The sequence below is a fragment of the Otolemur garnettii genome, unplaced genomic scaffold (assembly GCF_000181295.1).
Source record: "Otolemur garnettii isolate 467f Iridium unplaced genomic scaffold, OtoGar3 scaffold00052, whole genome shotgun sequence".
Taxonomy (NCBI): Eukaryota; Metazoa; Chordata; class Mammalia; order Primates; family Galagidae; genus Otolemur; species Otolemur garnettii.
This window is the reverse complement of record NW_003852447.1, coordinates 1,477,459-1,487,464: the sequence shown is the minus strand read 5'-3', so window position 1 is coordinate 1,487,464 and position 10,006 is coordinate 1,477,459. Positions and strand designations below refer to the sequence as shown.

Genomic DNA, 10,006 nt, shown 5'->3' with positions numbered 1-10,006 from the left:
ACGTGGCTGGCGCCTTAGCCGGTTGAGCTATAGGCGCCGAGCCGAATGTCAAATTCTTGACAGCAAAAGCTGTTAGTGGGGAAGGAATCATCCCACCCCTCAGCCCAGTTGGTTGGAACTTGATAGGGTGCAAGAAAATCATTCACATCTAAGACATCACTAATACAAGGTAAAATTTAGAGGAGGGAGCAGGGAACCTGCTTGCCCTTGGGACCCTGCAATGAATAGGAAGCAGAGGCAGTTGCCACGGGAGGAGGCTCAAGTGCACAGGGCTGGCCTAAAACTGAGAAAGGAACAGGAAAGCAGAGAAACCCCACCCTGCCTCCATCAGGAGCCCTGCATCTGGTAACAAGTAACAGTCATCTGCTGTTGAGGATGGAACAAAAAGGGGGAAAGAAATCCCTATTCTGCAGACATAGAGAACCTGCTGAAATCAGAGGGCAACACAAGGAAACAGAGGAAAAAAGCCCTCCTACACTTTAGGCCTCATAGTAAGCACCTGCTACTGGCAGTCGAGTCCACCACTGGAAGAATTTCCAATTTGTTGTACACTGAAGATAATTATGGCAACAGTAAACCCCAAATCAATGCAAATTATGGCTCAAATTCCCACACTAATGGCCTGACAGAGTAAGAGATATTTCAATTTTAGGCATCCACCTCACCCTCTACTGTTCTTCTACATATAATTTCTGGCATTTAATTTTTTTTTAAATGAGCCACATTAAAAAGAAAAAGGCCCATGTGAAAAGATAAAATAGCCTACAGAACTGGGCCCAGAGATGACCCAGACATTGGAACAACTAGAGATTCAAAGAAGAAAAGAACAAAAACATTATTTTCAAAATAGTGGGAATAAGTCTGACAGCTGACTTCACAGAGAAACAAATCAGAGAAAAAAAAATGAAATAGCAGCTTTAAAATGTTGAAAATTTAAAACATCAACAATGTGAAAGAAAATGCCTGGCAAAAAGTGAGAGACTATCACAAGCAGGACTCCACTACAAGAAATCCTAAACAAAGTTGAAAAGAGAAAAATGATCAGAGATGAAATCATGATGATGTAGGAAGGAATGAGAGCACCAGAAAGGACAAATATAAAAGGGCAAATGAATATTGTTTTTCAAAAATAAAAAATACGACATGAAAAGTGCATTTCATTCAAACAGACATGTCTATCATAATTTAAAGTCAAATGACCACAGGTAAGTAAATAAAGCACAGATTTGAAGGAAATGTTTATTTAAAGGTCATCTGGTCTACACTTGAGTGTTCAGTTTTGAGAAGCTATTTCCTGAGGTAACCTACTCAACCTGTAACTGTGTTACAGTTTACTTCACCTAAATTGAAATCATTAATTCTGTAATGTCTACCCCCTAATTTTTCCCTCTGTTATCACCTATAGCTTGAAATAACCAATATCATCCAATTGTAACAGAAATGTTTTATTCTGTGGCCAAACATCCCCCAACCAAACAATCCTTCACGAAGCATGGATTAGTTCTCACGTATATCCAGAATCTTCTAAATGTGATTTACTTTCTCTAAGTCCCTCAGAATATACATCCCAACACATAAAGCACAATCCTATGCTGACCAGTGCATTCCCATTCCGTTTGCGTGCAGCCTCAGTTGACATTACGTTTTCCAAACAAGAAAAATCATGGTAGTTATTCATATGCGATTTCTAATTTTACCTCTTTGGAAACTCTGGCCTTAAGAGATTAGGACTTATTTGCGTTTATTGAAAGCTCTTGTTTAGGAATATTGGGCTAGTAATGGTGTACAGACAAAAATTGCCCAAAGAGAATCTGGAAGCCATATTAACAGATAGGGGACAGTAGTCTGGAGTAAAATTGTGATATTTAGAATGTCAAGGAAGGAGAGGTTGGAGTAATGGGAATTATTGCAGATGTATGGGCCATAAAGAGACAAGTCAATCCTGAGTATGATTTTCAAGCTCGAGTGATGAGGGAAGTAAGAAAAAATATGGAAGTCACAAGTGGTAGTTTGTTACTGGGAAGAGTGTGTTGCTTTAAATTAAATATACTGAATATTCATGGAAATACCTTATAGACAGGTATAGAAATAAGATGGAGTTTTTTTTGTTAAAGGACAGAGTTTTAGCTTCCTGTGTGATAATTTAAGCCATGAAACAAAGGAACAAAAGGCCTGTCAATGTCCTCTAGCCAGACTATTAGGGACATACCTATAGTTGAATAAGTTGGGTTTATTGCTTGTTGCAAATAAGGGAGACCACACACCATGGGGAACTGTGTGGCATTTCAGTAAGAGAGAATTAGAAAGGACTTTCTATATACAGGATTGGGTCTTGAGTTAGATAATTTGGGGGAAAGTTCAAGAAAGTGAGACTTTTGATTAGAAGATGTTACCAAGAATACTTCTATGATTGGGCATGTTGAATCTTATCTCAAGGGCAAAACTAAAATGAAGCTAAAACTGTAATTTGTAAAGAAGCAATAGTTGCTCCTATTAGCTGATGTGAGGGAGATGTTTGCTATTTTTGTGGTTTACACAGTGACCTTGTTTCTATCTGTGCTTAGACAAAACTACAGTGTGGTCTTGTTTTTGTCTCCCTTCTCTATGGTTATAGAGGGGCCCTGTCTAATGTTGGTGTTGAGTAAAATTGTTTGGTGGGTATGTTTGTCCCAGAGAGGAAGCAAGACTCTTCCTCGTCAACCTAATATTGGATTTATTTGTATAGAAGTAGAAATATTGAGTTGGAATATAGGGTAGATGAAGGAATAGATAACAGGTAAAATCATCTCTCCCTCTTTTTTAGTGAAGATAGGAACAAGATTTTTTGCCAATGTTTGGGGGAAAGGGTGATGAAAAACCCCAGAGGAGGTTGAACTCATCTAAGCAAAATTGTATGGTGAATCAACAAACAATGCTGTTTTTGACTAAGTCACTTATATGGAAAAAACAAGTGCAAGTGTTACTATATGTCATGAATTTATAGAAGATTTAGGTGTAAAATTTGTTTATGTTCTTTAAAAAATGAGATGGCTTGCTATCTTTTTATGTGAGTGGTAAAACCAAACTTTTTTTGGAATACCCCCCAAATTTATAGCTTTTATTTTGGCTTTTGGACTGCATCTCCCAAAGAGGGGGCGAAATCTTGCTGTTTTCTAAAGCTAAATAGAACATCAACTAGGGACAATAGCCATCCAGAAGGCTGAGTTCCATAGTTCCCAGAGCACAGAAAATTAACGCTCCACCCACAACCATAAAAATGGACTCCTCACTCCCACTTGAATTCTTTGTTTTTGTGTATCTAAATAAATAGATGTCTTGCTCATTCCTGGTGTTAGGTGTGATTGAGAGATAACTCACTTAACAGTGGCAGCAGCGGCAGCAGCAGTTTCTGTGCCTGCTGTAGCCTATGCTCTTGTGAACATCAAAAGGAGATGAAGCCTGATTAACCATTTTGAAATCTATCGGATGAGGAGAAGTCCTTACAAAACAACTTTTATACGCTTTAATTAAAAACGTGTTCCGGCAGCTCAGAGCTGAATGGGCTTCAGGGGGAGCAGGGCTGAGCCCGTTGCTATGACGACACCAAATCTTTTCACGCCTGGCCCTTCCTCAGCACACTCTGTGTAGCTCTCTAGCTATTAATTTGCTTCTGTCCCACCTCTCTACTCCCTCTGGTCTGTGAGTCTATAGGCGACCTGACACTTTCCGCCGCTTCTGCTACAGTGCCTCTCTTCTTCCGCTCTCTGTTTCCTGCCTCTTTCCATCACTTACATTTGCCTGAAAAATCTCTTGTTTTCTGTTCTTCTCAAAAACAAGTTGCCCTCAAAAGAGTTAAAAACGCTTTAAAAATTTGTTTTGGTTAAAGCATGGTAATCATTGTTATCCTTCATGACAAATCCAATGTTAAGAGTCTTAAGCGTAGTTGAGAAAAATCTCACTACATTTTGTATTTCAGGTTGAGCACTGGCTACCACACCCTTCCTAAGGGTAAGACTAATGCAAAAAGAGCTGGATTATTCTCTGTTAATGTTAATTTGTGCTTTATTATTAAAATCTCAGATGAGTTCTCAAACAGCATCATCTGATAACAATGGTAAGAGAACATAAGACTTTAAAATATAATACGTATTTACTACAAATCCTGAAGAAAAACTAGACTTTACTTAAGAAGGCTCTTTGAATATTTTAATAGTTGTACTCATTATACAGGGAGTTCAATAAAACCCAACACTGCCACTTGTTTTATCTTATGCATCAAGAACTGGCCCTTCTCAGGGCTCAAGAGCCAACTGGAGGGAAGTTGATATCTTTGTGATCTTGGATTCAATGCACTATATTATTAACAACTTCTTAATGTTACTCTCTGAATGATCAGGGCCCTGCCATCTTTCATTTTGATTACAATTCCAATTTTCCCTTTCACCTGTTCTATTTTATGGGATGAGATAGGTGAATGGAATGCATTGGAGATCATTTCTCATTTCCTCTCTCTACTTAACTCACAGTCTGTTCTTGCCACGATTATACTCCCAAAGTGAATTATTTGTCAGATTAAATAAGCATCTACTGAGTCTAGTTGCCTGTTTCAGTAGAGGTATTGTAACTTAAGAGACAAGGGGTTAATCCTTGGCATGGCACAGTCCCTGTACAGAGGACAGGCAAGTCCTTCAGCACTCTGGGAGCCCACAGTCCAGCTCTTAGTCTGAGATTGCAAATCATAATGCAACTTTCCAGCCCCAGCTTCTGAATCTGTGGAATTGAAATGTAAAAGTTTTACTTCTCTTCAGAAGTCTGATAATGAACTGCCTTGGTCTATTTACTATATAAATTCTGACATAATATATTCCTGATAGGCCACATTTTAAGAAGTTAAAGTCCTATGACTTCTTATCATAAATAAGTCTTAAAAGGTAAAGAGGCTTCATGACCTAGCATTTGGGTGACAGCTCACAAATGGACCAAGTCTTGTGTTTACAATGCTGGTATCATTCAAAAGAATTTGAGGTTTAACTTCACTTTTTCCTCTTAGCATTAAGGAAAGAAAATCAACTGCATTTCCATGTTAAAGGTGTTTTCCACCTGGGTGTTTTATTTGGATCAATCTTAAGTAGGAACTAAAAAAAATAAACATGTATAGACTTGCTAAATAAATAGAAGCATTCAAGTATGTATCTAAAACAGGTTTGAGACCTAATAAAAATGGACCCTAAAGAATGAAAGATAATTTTACCTTAATATCAGAGAAAATATTCATTTGGCAAAATGTTGTGCACCGGGAATATAGAACTTCTCCATTCCACAGATAAACTCAGGAAACGAGAGTCTTTTAGATTTTCACATTTCAGTCTTTTCTGGATCTGGCTTGAGAATGGTCTGAGGGGAATAATCTTGCAGATGAGTGAACTAGGAGATACAAGGAGTCTTTTCTATTGATTCAGTGAATCTCAAGGCTGAAATGTTGTTGTACTTTAGATAACGCTGAATTCTCATTTCTACTGAAATGCTTACATCTTTTTTCCTCCTTAATTCTTTTCCATGGTCAAAGACATCTACATTAAAATCATGGTATCTTTTGTTTAGTAATTCATCCATCCTGTGGGGCCTCATGCTTCATGTGTGCCCTGACACTAGACAAATTGTTTATGTGATAAACTGCAGAACTGTCCTGTTGCTTCTGTGGTCTGGTGGATAAGTGTCAGAATTAAAGCTTTTTTTTGTGGTGGTTCTGAAATATTGTTATTCAGGAAATAATTCTTGCATTGAGTCCCGAGTGTGATTAATCTGAAGTTCTCAAAATATTATGAGAATGAATTCCCAAATAGTTATACCTACATGTAACTTATTCTGATCATTCATATTATGTTGAACTTTTATTCAGATTGCTAATATGTAAAATCTAAATCACTGCCATCTCTATCCTGTGTAAATGCCTTTCTCTTTATGGTATTCCTAAGCATGTGATAATGAATATGCAAAGGAAGCCCCCGCAGTCCACCAGGTGTGGGGTATGTGTGCTACAATTCCAGACAAAGATTAAACCTCCACTTGATGTTGCAAGAGATTTTATAAAAGGTGACTGAAGTAAGTCACTGCACTGTAAGTGAACCATCACTAAGATTCAGCCTATTTTTTAATAAGTTAATAAAAAGTAGGCTAAAGGTCCAAATGAGAAGTCACTCATTTTTTGATAACCTGTAGGATCGGGAGTTTAAAACTCATCTAGAGAATAGATTTTCCCATAGACCTCTTTATTAGACACTAGGAATATCTGCAAGGTAAATGTTTTACATCCTTTTTGAGGCAAATGAAAACTGTAAAGACTTCACAAAGGTAAATATGTGGTTTAATGCAAGTTATATTCAGGATGCTGCTCTGTAAGACAAAAGAAAAATTTTTAAGAGGGAGGAAGAACTGAAGTCTTTCTCTTTAATCTTACCTACCGCAGTGGAATTGTTTTGTCTCCCCATCCCCACCCCCAGTGCCTAGGCCTAAAAATAGGTCAGAGTTCCATGTAAATTTGTAAAGGTTACTCTATTTTATGTTGAAAAGAATTAAATAACTAAATCCTTAAATCTCCTGATGAGAACAGCCCTCACTGAAAGTGTTAAACCAGAAACATTTTTGTTTGTTTGTTTACCCCAAATCAGCAGATCACACAATTGGTTGCTTTCTTGCTTTGAGAACATTCTCTAGATGGGAAGGTCTGGTAGAAGCTCCTCTAAGTCAGAAAATCCATTAGTGTAAACATGTCTAGATATCTCTCCAGATCTCTCTATATACCTCCCATGGCATGTCTGATTCTCTGATGGTCAACAGTGGATTGCTTCAAGGTTGAGGAAGTCGTGATTGATTCCCTGATGAGGAAGAACCAATCCAGTTACTACCACAGAACATTCCTAAACGCGCTCTAGTTTTTTTTTTTCTTTTAAAAAGTTCTTTAAGTTGTTTTATTATTACTCTTTATCTGATTGAAATAAAACTGCAGTACACACTTTCCCCAGTAAGTGATGAGGGAGAAAGGATTGTGCAGGAAACATACTCAGTAATGACTTGAACTGGTATTTTAGCTACAAAGCTACAGAGAAGTCTTCTTTGATGATGATTCTTAGGGATTCAAAATCTCCCTCCCTCTCTCACCTGCACACACACACACACACACACACACACACACACACACAAACATTCACCCGCATCTGGAGGTCAGTGTTTTAGTCTCTTTTCACCTCCATACATTCAGAAGAGCAGAGAAGCAGGGGCTGGAGGGGCCTGAGAGGACAGGGATGTTGGTGGAACCTGGGAGGAGGCATGAATTGCCAGGGAGCGGAAGGGACGGTGCATCCTGCCCGGCGTGGACCCCAAACCAGGGGGCCGGACGTGGTGTCCCGCTGCCCGGGTCAGGCTGCCTGGGCGCCTTTCCGCTATTACCGGCGTGGACGCGGATGGGGAGAGCCTGAGAAGAGGGGCCCGGTTTACCGGAGCTAGGTTGAGAGTGAAGCTGGCTCCAAGCCCAGGGCACATTGGGCGGCGCGGTCGAGGTGTCTAGAGCCCAGCGTGCTCAGCCGGGGGCGCAGGGCGGCCTTACTGGCCCTCGCGCGGGCACTTCGGGGCCTGCCTCGAAGCTGAAGGCTGGGAGTCAGGCGAGTAAACACCCAGCCCGCGGGGGCCGCCCTCGGGAGATGGCTGCAAAGGGGGGAACGAAAAATAAATCCAACGGGAGAGCTGCCCCGCCCTCCCCGCGCGGCCTCCGCGGGCAGCGCCACGGGTCCTGCAGCCCCGTGGCCCCCGCGCCCCAGGGGGCGCCGCAGCCCTCCGGGCAGCTCCGACCGCGCCTCTGCGCGGGTCCCCGGGAGCGCCCAGCGGCCGCCCGCCCCGCCCCGCCGGGCCCCTCGGGCGGGCTGGAGCCTTGCTTTGCTCTTTTCGTTGGCCAAGCACAATTGTGTTATTGGAGATAATGAATTCAATCCCCATCAAAGGGCATTAGGCTCGCCCGGGCCTTGGAGTTGCTGGTGCCTTTTTTTTTTTTTTTCGAAGCCGGGAATGAAAGGCAGAGGAGAAAAAAAATTCTCTGGGGGAGCCTTCCCCCTGATCGCAGCTTTTGAAGTGAAGGGGCCCGGGCATTGTTGTTCACCTCGCGGCCCATACGGCTGAAGAAAGCCCTGGCTTTTGATGCTCTGAGAACCGCCTCGGCAATGAGCAGCACGTCGGGCCGCGCGGCCTGCGGGCAGCATATGTCTCCGGGCGCCCTGGCACCGTCTGGCAGGCGAGGCCGCAGGCCCGGCGGGGAGGGCGCTCCGCCGAGAGGCCGGGACGGGCGACCAGGTCCTCACCCAGCATCGGGACCCCAGGCCCCAGGCCTCTTCACACCCCTTGGCGGAGCGCAGGGTGCCCGCCAAGGCTGATCGGCCCAAACCTCCACCGGGAGGCCAGACTGCCCGCTGGGGTTGGGGGGAGGCCGGGGTCTCTCCGAGGGCAGGTTGCCGGGCTGAGTGAATTCTTTATTTTTAACCACTGGGACCCAGTATCTAAGGTGGCGGACTTGGCTAGAGCTTGAGGACTAGGTAGGACTCAAGGGGCACTGCTAGGACTCGGAGCTGGAACGCTCACCTGGGACTCTGGCGGCGGCGCTCGGCCGGGGGTGGGGTGGGAGGCGGAGACAGCCGCGGGCGCGCGGCCGCTCGGCGGAGGGGCCGGGTCCTGGGCTGTCGCCGGCTCTGGCCTCGCAGCTCTGAGCACACGACGGCACATTAGCATCAGGTCACCTTTCTTTAAAACTTGTTGCAGGTGTTTAAGTTAACTTTGGGCGTCCTCATGGTGAAATTTCCCTACCTCGATTCGCTACCCCCGTCCTGCCCCGCCTCTGAGCTCTTTGGCTCGAGGGTCAGCAGCCAGAAAGCTGTGTCATTCCCTTCTCCCTCTCCATCTACAGCCTCCTCCTCCCCCCCTACTCCAAGGATCTGGGTTATCCGCCCCATTAATATATTAGCCAGGCATAACACAAAGGAAGCGTGTGTCAGCAGAAGGCAGTGTGACTCCTGGGAGAGGCGAGGAAACCTGGAAGATGTCCTGGGCCCCAGCACGGCTCATTGCAGTCTGAGTTGGCGAATCGGCCTCCACCTAGCAAAAGCGGTGGAGGATGCGGCCGGAGTTGGCGCTCCAGGTTGAGCGGCTGTTGGGCTGGACATTTATAGCTGGGCGGAAGAAATGAAACCCAGGGCTCCCAGGAGGGACTCAGAGCTAGTGGGATGTTCCAAAAATGCCCCAGTCTCCTAAGCCAGGCAAATAAAATCAGCTGTCCAGGGGGCAATGCACTGGGCCAGCTCCTATTTCCTCCCTCGCATATATAATGGGCCCTTAAAATTAAATACTGTATGTTAAACGAAACAAACCACTACAAAGCCCCTTACATTCTTTCAATGAAATTGTGTTTTAAAATAACTCCTTACTGCCAGGGAGAGAAACAAAATACACTGACCCTGAGACATGAATAGACAAGCAGAGGAGTAACAAATTTCATGGGGGACATGGGGAGAAATTAAGAAGATTTCCAGTTTAAATAATTGTTCCCTATTTCCAGGCAATCCTTTGCGTGTGTGTGGAGGGGGGGAATTTCCAGGTTGTTTTTCTTGGCTGTGGGGGGAGGGGAAGGGAGTCCCGATGTATAATCTTGAAGAGAAGTTTAGAGAAGTAGAAAGTCAACACAATGCAACCTCTCACTGAGAAGTCTGAATCAGGCCTCCCCCGGCGGGCGTCACTGGCGGGGTGCTGAACTTAATTTCCCCAGAGGCTTGACCAGCATCACACCTGGATGCCAAGTCCTTGAGAATGATTCTAGTTCAGCCTTTTCCTTTCTGGATTTTTAGGGAGACTATCTTGCTTCTGTACAGCAAGATAACTGAAACTAAGAGAACCCCAAAATGTCATTAAATGGCATCTAGAAGAAGGGAGGCTCCTCACTTCCCAAGGGTGCAAGGGGGAGGGGAGCTCACGCTCACCGTGTGCTTTGCCC

At 43.8% G+C, this 10,006-nt stretch overlaps 1 long non-coding RNA gene across 2 annotated transcripts; it reads right to left on the bottom strand.

Annotated features, from left to right (window-relative positions):
* Window positions 1-6,283: 6,283 nt before the first annotated feature.
* Window positions 6,284-9,145, bottom strand: LOC105887172. 2 transcript variants are annotated; one of them, XR_001161378.2, is made up of 5 exons: window positions 9,052-9,145; window positions 8,129-8,771; window positions 7,474-7,680; window positions 6,638-6,854; window positions 6,284-6,372 (listed from the first exon to the last, which is right to left on the bottom strand). It is a non-coding gene; the product is annotated as an uncharacterized LOC105887172 (long non-coding RNA). The 2 variants fall into 2 exon arrangements; XR_001161377.2 differs by having other exon boundaries at window positions 8,129-9,145.
* Between the last annotated feature and the right edge of the window lie 861 nt (window positions 9,146-10,006).